This window comes from Narcine bancroftii, chromosome 12 (assembly GCF_036971445.1).
Source record: "Narcine bancroftii isolate sNarBan1 chromosome 12, sNarBan1.hap1, whole genome shotgun sequence".
Lineage (NCBI taxonomy): Eukaryota > Metazoa > Chordata > Chondrichthyes > Torpediniformes > Narcinidae > Narcine > Narcine bancroftii.
Window position 1 is genome coordinate 84637112 of NC_091480.1, and position 12132 is coordinate 84649243.

At 40.8% G+C, this 12132-nt stretch overlaps 1 protein-coding gene across 1 annotated transcript in view; it reads right to left on the reverse strand.

The window, feature by feature from the left end:
* Positions 1-202: 202 nt before the first annotated feature.
* LOC138747772 (breast cancer type 1 susceptibility protein homolog) overlaps positions 203-12132 on the reverse strand; it is a 159156-nt gene continuing 147226 nt past the window's right edge. Inside the window, exon 19 of the mRNA XM_069907338.1 lies at positions 203-448. The gene's annotated coding sequence lies outside the window, so the exon portion shown is untranslated. The remainder of the gene's footprint in view (positions 449-12132) is intronic.

Consider the following 12132-nt stretch of genomic DNA (forward strand, 5'->3'; position numbering starts at 1 on the left):
TAGAACGTAGAATATTACTGCACCAGTTACAGGACAATGTTGTGCCGACCTAGAGTGCCCTCCGTAATGTTAGGGAAAAAGGTACTTTTTTTCCTTTATTTACCCCTATGCTTCACTGTTTCAAATATGTAATCAAACAATTCACATGTAATTAAAGTGAACATTCTCGATTTTAATCAAGGTTCTTTGTGTACATTTTGGTTTGACCATGTAGAAATTCCAGCACTTTCTGTACATCGTGCCCTCATTTCAGCGCTCCGTTATGTTTGGGACATTTGGGTTCACAGGGGTTTGATTGCTCAGGTTTGTTTCATTCCTTCGTTGGTACAGGTATAAGTGAACAAGGCTTGTTTCTAAGCTGTTGATCACCTTTGGAGTCTGTAGTTGCCATTTTTCAACATGACGACCAGAGTTGTGTCAATGAAAGTCAAAGAAGCCCATTATGAATCTGAAAAGCAAGAATAAAACAGTGAGAGACATCGACTAAAACCTAGAGATTACCAAAATCAACAGCTTGGACCATCATTATGAATAAAGAGCGAACTGGTGAGCTCAGTAATCGCCAAGGGACTGGTATTCTGAGGAAGATCTCCACTACTGATGACAGAAGAAATTGTATCAGAATGAAGATAAGTTTCAAACACACGTCCAACAGATCAGAAACACTCTTCAGGAGGCAGGTGTGGATGTATCAATGACTTCTGTCTGCAGCAGATTATAGAGGCTACCCTGTAAGATTCTATCCACTAGTTAGCCACAGAGAGGATGGCCAAATTACAAATGGCCAAGAAGCATTTAAAAGAGCCTGCAGAATTCTGGAAAAAGGTCTTGTGGACAGATGAGACCAAGATTAACCTGTAAAGGAACTGCCCAAGATCCAAAACATACCTCCTTTGCCATGTTTAGCATCTTGCAGTGTAGGCTCTGTATTTCTGTTCATGAAGTCTTCGGTGTCATTGATACATCCGCACCTGCCTCCGGAAGAGTGTTTCTGATCTGTCGGACATATGTTTGGGGATTTTTCTTCATTATTGATGAGAATTCTTCTGTCGACAGCAGTGGAGGTCTTCCTTGAAATACCAGTCCCTTTGTGATTTACTGAGCTCACCAGTACACTCTTCCTTCTTAATGATGTTCTAAACTGTTGATTTTGGTACAGGTACACGATCCTTTACCCGGACATCTAAAATCCAGAAAGCTCCAAAATCCGGCAAGTGGGGTGAGAGAGACGGCAGCCCGAGTCGGGTGGGCGAGAGACCAGCAGCGCGAGTCGGGCTGGTGAGGGGGAGAGACCGGCAGGGTGAGTCGGGAGGGTGAGAGACCAGCAGCGTGTGTCAGGCAGGTGAAGGGGGGGAGATGGCAGCACATCTGGAAGGGGGTACGGGTGGGCTTAAATCTGGCTTTCTGAAATCCAGAAAAATCCGAAATTCGGAACACAATGTCCCCCAAGGGTTCCGGATAAACGATCGTAATCCTAAGGTTTAGACGATGTCTGTTACTGCTTTTTAGTTTTTCAGCCTCATAATAGCTTCTTTGACACAACTCTGGTCCTCATGTTGAAAAATGGCAACTGCAGACTCCAAAGGTGATCTAAAACTTAGAAACAAGCCTAGCATTCTTATATCTGCACCAATGAACCAATTAAACATACCTGAGTACTCATACATAGCTGTGAAGTCAAATGTCCTAAATATTATGGTGCCCTCAAATGAGGGGATTATGTATTAAAAGTCCTGGAATTTCTACACGGTCAAACCAAAATGTACACAAATAACCTTGAATAAAATCTGGAGCATACACTTTAATCACATGTGAATTGTTCAATTAAATTAAATCCATGTGCCTCTCCAAGAGCCTTTTAAATGTCCCTATTGTACCAGACTCCACCATACCAATGATAGCTCCCTTGATCTTTCCTCCCCTTTCCTGGTATTTGCTACTGTTGCCCTGGGGAAAAGGTGCTGGGTGTCCATCCTATTTATGCCTTTCATCATCTTGTAGACCTCTATTCAGTCACCTCTCATCTGTCTTTGCTCCAAAGGGAAAAGCCCCAGCTCTCTTTGCCTCATAAGACATGTTTTCCAATCCCCCGGCAACATCCTGGCAAATCTCTTCTCCTCCCTCTCCACAGCTTGCACATCCTGTCATGAGGTTACCAGAACTGAACACAATATTTCAAGTGTGGTTTCACCAGAGATTTATAGAGGTACAACATTATCTCATGACTTGCTGAACTCAATACCCCGACAATAAAGCCCACATCTTCTTAACTATCCTATCAATCTGTGCGGCCACCTTGAGAGATCTATAGATTTTTTTTTACCCCCAAGCTCCCACTGTTCTTTCACATTATTAAGTTATGCCATTAACCATATACTATGCTTTCAAGTTCCAAAATGTATCACTTCGCCCTTATCCAGATTGAACTGCATCTGCCCAGCTCTGAATTCTGTTTATACCCTGTTGTAACCTACGACAACTTTGTACACTATCCACAACACCTCCAACCTTTGTGTCATCTGCAAACTTACTGACCCATCCCTCTAATTCTTCGTTTGGGTCATTTATAAAAAATCATAGAGAGCAGGAGTCCCAGGGGAAATCCGCTTGCCACTGATTCAATGCTGCTCACTTGGACAGTCGTCAAGATTTCTGCTCAAGGTTAGTTTGAAAACTAACCAAGTCTTTATATCAAATGTCATAATTCTCCACCCTTCATTGCCTGTGGGGTGCTAGAGCTAGGATGTGAATGCCAGGAAATGAATAACCCACTCCATAAAATTACTAAGTACATAAAGAGAATTAAGAAGCTGTAGGAAATGTTCTGCATACGGTTTGCCTACAAAGAATTTCAATTCCTATGCACATTGTGACTTCTGTTTTAATTAGTTCTGAGAAGATGATAATAATTTTCAGATTATGCACCAATACTAAAGTGCACTCTATATCATTTACGGTATATGATTGATTTGACTTCAGACTAACTTGAATCTAAAGTCAGAAAGCGAGAAAGAAAGGACTTAACAGGTCATTTAAATTCTCAGAACATCAATCAACTATTTGAAGTACAGCCAAGAGATTACAACAAGCTGGTATCCCAAACATTAACTTGTACATCTTCTCCACTGAATCTCAATGTGTGCTGGGTTGTTGAAGCGAAATCAGGAAATGTTGGAATTACTCAGCAGTTCAAGGAAAGATAAGCGGGGGTCAATACTTCAGGTCCAAGATCCTTCATCAGAACTGGGAAAGAGGGTAAAGAAACAAGACAGTTCTGCAGTGATGGTGATGGAGGATGGATGGGACAAAGGGTGAGGCCAAGGTTGTCACTGTGATAAGTTATTGATCAAGCGATATAGCTGATAGGTAGCGAGTGGGAACACTAACAAAAGGACATGTAAAGTCTGTGAAATGTAGAGCTGTAGAAAATACCCAAGTTGTACTAGTGGAGAGAGAGATGGATGGCCTAAGTCAGAACCAGCCAGTCCTGACACAAACATTGATAGTAAGTGACTTGAAATGCTGAATCCATTTTGATGCTGGAAGGCTGCAGTGTGCCCAGACAGAAGATGATGGTTTGTTCCTCAAGCTTATGACGGGCCTGAGTATAACAGTATAGGGGTTCACAAGCAGTTTTGTCAGAATGGGAGAGGGAAAATGGATTAATGTGTCAAGTAATTGGAAGCTCAGGGTTGCTCCTTCAGTCTAAACCCCAATGCTCTGCAATGCAGTCACTAAATCTGCATTTGGTTTCTCCAATGTGGAGAAGGCACACCTTGTGCACGGAATGTTGCACACTAGGTTGATCAAACTGTGATTGACTTGCTGTTTCACCTGGAAGGATAGATTAGGTTCTTCGAAGGTGAGGAGGGAAGTAGTACAGATGTTGTGTCTCCAATGGTTGCAAAGGAAACTACGAATGAAATGGGAGTTGTTAGTGAAATGGAATTCTTAACACTGGACCATAATTTTTTTTCCAAATGATTTGCTTCATAAAAGAAAATTAAGGTTATGATAGACCACTTCAAGCTGAACTCGAAAATAATTTTGGATTTGCTGTAAGACGTAGGAAGTTGTAGAAACATTAAATTAACTTTCATTGAATTTAGCATGTTTGATCGCATAATGATGCTAACATAACTGACCCAAAAATGCTTTGCCGCTGATTTTCACTTGTACTCAGCATCTGATGCCTCTCATGTCAGTGTCCAACAATAGTCGGCCAGCACTGATAGAGTCTACTTGCCCTGATACTGCTTTTCCATGGTCGCAATGTCCTGGTGAAACCTTTCCCCATGTTCGTCACTGACAGCACCAAGATCAGCGGGGAAGACGTCCATGTGCGAATGCAGAAAATGAATTTTCAGTGACACATTGCACTTCTTGGTTTTAACGTAGACTTAAAATATAACAGGAAATCACAAAAGAATTATATCTAAAAAAATCAGTACTTGATAGGAAAATGTTAAGGTGAATTTTGTGATCAACAGCCCAAAATCCATAAAATCCAGGAAAATATTAATTGTTCAATTTATTAGATTGATCTTTTCAGAGTGACTCACAGTCATAGAGCACTTTGGCCCAACAAGTCCATGCTCACCATTAGAGGCTTTGCTCTAATCCGACATTAAGCCCATTGTTTTCCATTTTTTTCTAGGTTTTGTTGGATTCCACACACATACGTACTCTCGAGACAATTGCCAGTGTTCGATTAATCCACACAACTGAAATAAAAACTGTTCCCCCAAAGATTTAAGTAGAGCGAGTTTCGGTACAACCATCTGATCTGGGAGACGTGAGTGGAATTATAGGAGAAGCTGTTCAATGTGAGAACGTGTTCAGCCAAGAAAACGAATGTGTTGGTAGTGAGGATATGGTTCAAGGACGAGGCAGAGGATCTCAGACCATCCAGGGATGGAATGGAAATGCAGAGGGATTGCACAATGCTGAATCTGCTCTTCCCTTCCCTCAGACAAAATTGCAGGGATCGGGGAGAAAAGGGACATTACATTCTAAATAAAAGGGAAATGCTGAAATATTCTGCTAGACAGGTGGCCCACTATGGGGAGAGAAACCAACTTAACATTTCAGGTTAATTACCTTTCTTCAGGACAGGAAATACATCTAGGTGAATAGTTATTGATTCAAAATTTCTTCTCAAGAATGCTGGACTGACCTAGCTATAACAAAAATAACACTACAAATCTCGGGATGCAACTCCACATATCTCTGGTTTGACCACACTTAGATTATTGCGTTCAGTTCTGGTCACCTCATTATAGGAAGGATGTGGAAATGGCAAGGGTGCTGATGAGATTTACCAGGATGTTTCCTGGATTGGAAATTAAGTCTTATGAGACAAGGTTAGCAGAGCTGGGACTTTTCTCTTTGGAGCGAAGAAGGATGAAAGGAGACTTAATAGAGGTCTACAAGATTCTGAGAGGCATAGATAGGGTGGACAGCCAGCACCTTTTCCCCAAGGCACGAGCAAACGCCAGGGGACATATGTACAAAATAAAGGGAGGAAAGTTTAGGGGTTTAATAAGGCTGCTTTGAAGCAGCAGTCATTTTTCTGCATCAACTGATGGAGCGAAGAAGGATGAGAGGTGATTTCATAGAGGTTCTGGGAAGCATAGATAAGACACCCAGCACCTTTTTTCCCAAGGGCAGGAGTAACAAACACAAGAAAATATCTGTACAAGGGAGGAAAGTTTAGAGGGCAAATTTTTACCCAGAGAGTTGTGGGTGCTTGGAATGGCTTGCCAGGCATGGTGGCGGAGGCTGAAACATTAGGGGCATTTAAAGAGACTCTTGGACAGGCGCATGGACGGAAGAAAAAGGCAGTGAGGCTTTAGCACCTTTCTTAAGGAATATGTGGGTTGGCACAACACCGAGGGCTGAAGGGCCTCCACTGTTCTAATTAATGCTAGAAATTTGAAATAAAAGCAGACAAGGCAGCATCCGTGGAGAGAGGGTTGAAGTGACTGTTGCAGGTCAATTATCTTTTATCTCTTCTAGAAAAGTACGTCAATCTGCCACCTTTATCCTCTTTATTTCTCCTCCTGAACTACTGAACTTTTCCAGCACTTTAGATTTTTATTAAATCCAATCGAAAACGACCACCACATAATCAATCTATCATAAAAATATATGGAGATCCTTACGATGCTGAACAGGTCTCCAGCCTGCCACAGAAGTGTTTAGCCAACTTTATTCTTACATCAATTAACACCTCAGTTAACACAGCAAAGGAATTTAATAAAGGCCTGCTTAATGTTTTAACATTATTTGCTTAATGACTTGATACAGAGTGGTGTTAAGTAAACACTAGCAATGATGTCAGAAGCATTAAGGCACAAATGATCCCCGTGGTGTTTTCCTGAATTTGATCCTGTCTGGATTATTTTGGCTTCTTGTGCAGGTGATTTCTGAATGATTTCTGTGTTCACTCGTTTGACAGGCTCGTCCATTCCTCATTAATGATTTCCTGCAGCTATCTGCATTGAAGCATGAATGACTGTTGCTTGTGAATGGGGCAACAAGCAAGGAATTTTAATTTCTGAAGGAAAACATGTATTGATTTAAAATTGCCACTAATTACTAATTGAGCACCAGAAGTTGCCTGTATGAAGCTCAAGGACAATTTTCAAGATTACAGATTATTTTATTGTCATGTAATAAAAATAAAACAATGATATTACTTGAAATTTCCTTTAGTCTACCGTAAGGCAGACAAAGATTTGCCATCAACAGAAATTGCCCAGTGTCTCTTACAGACAGAGAAAAAAAAGCAAAAGAGAGTCCCTCCAGGGTCACCTAGCGTCCATGGATTTACCTCCAGTGCTCTCGCAGCCTTCATAGCCAAACAGACTCCAGTCCAAACCATCGGCAACCCGCGGTTCAGATGCAAACCTCTGACACGATCAGGAAGCCTCTAGCATCCTCGGCACCCTCTCATGACCCGGTTCCAATACCTAGTGCCCCCTTTGTCTAGTCTCCAGCTAGTCTACATCCTAGTGCGAATCCCTTAACTTCAGTCACCAGCCTGCATAGGTTCCCCGCCTCAAGTGTTCTTCAGTCTCATATCCCCTCACTGGTCCACTGCCCTGATCACCATTCCGTGGGTTGTCTCCTCTGCTTCTCCTTCTCAAAGAGAGCATGGTCTCCCCATTTTCTTAGTACCTTGCACCAGTCCCATGCTACCCCGGAGTCTGAAACCCCTCATGGCAGCTGCCGTACATAAGCGCGGACATCATGGTCCCAGATCCCACGGTCACAGCATATTAAAATAAACCACCATTGGTTCCTCTATCAGGATGTTTAAAGCCTGTACACAGCCACCGGTAGTTAATCTGGGCAGTTTGACTCTGCAGGGGAGCGCTGTGTCTCTGCTCTCTGCTCTCCATGGGTCCGCACCAGCGGCAGTGCTACAGTCACAGCAGCTCCAGTAGCGCTTATTGTTAATACAAGGATCTAACAGGGAAAACACAATAAGTTGACAACCCAGGTTAATCAAATATGAATAAATAATAATTTATAAAATAGTATATAAATGTAAGAGTAAATCTTTTAAGTTAAACAATGCTGGGGTCAAGTGGAATCACGTGAAACCCAGCAGGTCACATAGCATCCATGATGAAGTAAAGGTTAACTAATGATTCAGAAGGATTTTTTTAGGGCATTTTTAACCACATTGCTTTTCAAAGGATCTAGTAGAAACCAAAGGGCCAGATTATCTCCTATAATTCCAACCTTCTCATCATTCTTTCTTTTTTTAAGGTATATATTGGTACCACTTACATCTAAGACAATAAGAATATTAGGGTGGCGCAGTTAGCGCAACAATGTTACAGTGCCAGCGATCCAGGTTCGAATCCAGCACTGTCTGTAAGGAGTTTGTACATTCTCCCCATGTCTGCAGGAGTTTTCTTTGCGTGCTCTGATTTTCTCCCACTGTTAAAAATGTACGGGGGCTGGAGGTCAATTGGGTATAATTGGGCGGCACAGGCTCGTGGGCCAAAAGGACCTGTTGTGGTGCTGTTTGACTAAACTTAAATACGGTAGGTTTGGAGTGGGATATGCCCGACAATGGGCTCAGGCCCAAAATATCGACTGCTTTGTACTTCCTATGGATACTTTGGGACCGCTGTGTTTCTCCAGCATTTCTCTGTTCTGCATCCATTCCTTCTGCCTGTTAAATCAATTTGTACCATTACATCTAATCTTTTGGTTCAGAACTACCTTCCTGCTCTAGCCTCATGTTTATTTCACGCAATAACCAAACGTGGGACAATCTCTTTTTAGAATATGCTCCAGCCACTACAGCCTTTTTGAATAAAGAATTCCAATGAGCCACCATGAAATAGTCAGCACCACTGGGCATGAAGAAATTTCTATTTTATCTCTTTTATTGAGACTGTGACCCTCAGTTCTAGATACTCATGCCAAGGAGACATCATCTCCATATCTACCCTATCAAGGCCCACATGAAATTTTTTATGTCCCAATGAGATCACCTTTCAATCTTCCAAAATCAGCAGAACTGAGACAAACCAGACCTTTGTCATCTTAAAACCCAGCACATGGCCGTTGAGTCTCTACTGAATGTGTTTGTGGTTGGGGAGAGAGGGAGACTCCTGACATAAATTTCAGAAGTACTTTTTTGACCAATGAAGCAAGTTTTTAAAATAATTTTATTTAATATAAAACCACTTAACAAACATATCTCAATATTTCAAACAATCCAAATACATGTGGTATTTTATATATATAAAAAAGGAAAGCAAAAAAAAAATAAAAGAAAGAAAAACCTCCTCTAAATCCCTCCCAACCCCATCCAAACTAAAAGAAAAGGAGAAAAAATGGACCACAAAAACACAACAGGAGCACCTCACTTTACGATACTTTTAAACATATTTATTCATAGAGATCTATAATAGAAAGGGATTGTTTGAAATTAATTTAAATTTTAATACCAACAGTTTGTAAATATGGGCTCTATATTTCACAAAAATGTATGATATTTATCTCATAAATTGTGAGTAATTTTCTCAAGTGGAATACAACTCTGAACTTCTATCCATTCCCAAATCAATATCCGATTTCCAAGTTATAGCAATACATTTTCTAAATATTGCCAAAGCAATTAGAACAAATTTTACTTGATACATATTCAATTTTAATTTAGGTTTAATTCCTCCAACAACTCCCAGTAAAAATAAGATTGGATCCCGTGGGAATCTTATTCCAGTTATTCATTCTAATAAATTACCCAAATCAAGCCAAAAAGGTTTAATTGTGGAACACTGCCAAATCGAATGCAAAAAAGGTACAAATTTCTTGTTCACAATGAAACAAGTTCAACAGCAATTACAGTAGAACCCCTGGCATCTGGAATTCAAGCAACCGGCACAAAAAAAAATCAAGGAAAATAAATATTTAAAAATTTACATAAATAAGAGTAAAATAATAGGTAAAAAATACAGAAGTTTAAAATTGTAAAAGTAAATGTTCTCTGAAGTAACACATAAACCTTTGGTGAAGATGGGAGTGAATATTCAGCCAGCAAAGGGCCTTTGTCATGCTTTGATCATAGGAGCTGTTGAATAAAGTTGTGTGAAACAACAATGGCGTCGCCCGGAATGAAGAGCTGGTTGATGTTGCTCGCTGATGGGTAACTCTCTTAAAATGTCTCCTTAACCCTCCTTAGTGAGAGTGACCCGGGTCAGAGGCTTTATCTGTAAACTTGGAGGGAGGGGAGCTAATTATCTATAGTGTTATTCTTTGTCTATCGGGCGGCTCCGTGGAGGGGGAGGAACCTGCAGATACAGCGACAGATAAAAGTTTTCAAAGAATCTGAATGAAAATAAAGTAACTGCTTTAAGGTTTATATATTCATGCAAGTGAAGTTTGTTCAGTGTATTGTATTTTTGTCTTTTAGAACCATAGAATTAACAGCATAGAAAAACAGGCCATTTGACCCTTACAGTCTGTGCTGACCTATAAAACTAGCTAGTTCCACTGATCGACTCTCACTCCATAACCCTCCAGACCTCTCCTACCCGTGTATTTATCCAATTTATTTTTAAAACTCAAGATTGAATCTGCATTCACTACATCAGATGGCAGCTCATTCCACACTCCTACCACTCTCTGGGCGAAAATCTTTCCCCTAATGTTCCCCTTGTACCTCTCCCCTTTCAGCCTAAAGCTATAACCTCTTGTATTTATCTACCCCAAACTAAGTGGAAACATCCTACTCACATCTACTCTGTCTATACCCCTCATAACCTCATAAACTTCTATCAAGTCTCCTCTCATTCTTCTTCATTCCAAGGAATATAGTCCTAACCTGTTTAATCTTTTCTGGTAACTCAACTCTTAAAGACCCTGCCACATCTTAGTAAATCTTCTCTGCACTCTTTCAATCTTATTGATAGCTTTCCTGATTTCCTGTTTATTCTTAATGCAGATGTATTAGTTATGCATTGCAAGAGTGAGTCTCAAGCAACAAGAAAATACATTTTTCCATCATCTATCAATCCCCATGGATGCCAGATACCATGGGTTTTACTGTATATCAGATATAAAATGAAATGAAAACTTAGATAGCATTAAAATAAGATAGAAAGAAGGAAAACAATTCATCTTAGATGTAGCTGTGTTACTGTTGCCACACTCTGAATAATGATCCTTCAAAGTATTGTGTTTTCCATGCCTTTGTGAGTTATGTCATTGTCAAGGTGAGAAGCTCCCAGGAGGTTAACCTTCCAATTAAACACCTGTATCTTTCAGGCACCACATGATGTCATGGCTGCTTGCCTGTGGAAGATCACTTCAATGAATAAATTGAAATAAACACAGAAAATGGTGCAAACACACAGCAGATCAGGCACGAGCAAGTGTGAGCATTCAGGTCGAACGTCCTTCGTGACTACTGGGAAAGAGAGAAGAATAAACAAGTTTAAAGTTAAAGGGAAGTCTGCTGGGAAAGGTGGATAGGGCAAACAAAGAATATGAGTGAACAATTCATCGAGAAAAATACATTTAAAAAAATTAATAAATGAAATAATAGGTAAAAAAACCAGAAATTTATCATTGTAAAAGTCAATGTTTTCTGAAGTAACACATTGGTGAAGATGGGAGCGAATATTCAGCCAGCTGAGGGCCTTGGTCGGGCTTTGCTGGTAGTAGCTGTTTGAATAAAGTTGTGTGAAACAGCAATGGCTTCGCCCAGGATGAAGAGCTGGTTGGTGTCAATCATCGATTGGGTGACTCTCTTAAAGTGTCTCCTTATCCCTGCTTAGTGAGAGTCACGCTGGTCAGAGGCTTTATCTGCAAACTTGGGGGGGCGGGGTGAGAGGGGGATTGATTATCTCTAATGTTATTGTTCACCTTTTGTGCGGCTCGGTGGAGGGGGAGGAACCTGCAAATGCAGTGATGGTTAAATGATTTCAAAGAATATGACTGAAAATAAAATAAAATGCTTTAAGGTTTATATATTCATGTAAGTGAAGTTTGTTCAGTGTGAGTATAAAATAGGCGGGTGAAGCCAGGTTTGTTCTGGAGATCATTTGTAGAGATCATCCAGTCAGTGGGTTTCTTGGGCCTGTGTGAGGTTGATAATACAAAGAAAAAGTGCTGTGTAATGCAGGACTGCAGAATTTTCAGGTCAGGACATATCTCATGGAGAGAGAATGGCTGTCGATGTGGCAGGCCAAAATCAGCACCTCCCTCAAGAGGATCCTCAACACTGAGGCCCCACAAGGCACTGGCTGGCATAATTCTGTCACCTCCTCCCAACTCTTTCTCCACTCCACCCACAAATGCTTTGACGCTGCCTCATGACGAACTTGTCAATGTTATCATCTGTGCCCACACCATTACCCTGCCCTCATATTCACGTGGATTATGTCTGATGCTTCTTTTCCTTTTCTGGAACTCTCTGTATCCATCTCAGGAGCTAAACCAGCCGTTGATATGTGCTGTAACCCACTGAGTCCCACAGCTAACTTGACCATGCCTCTTCTCACTCTCTCCTGTACAGATGCCATTGCTTTTTTTCAGTTTCCTTGCCTCTGCCAAATTTGTTCTCAAGATGAGATTTTCATGTCAAAGATATCTGAAATATCC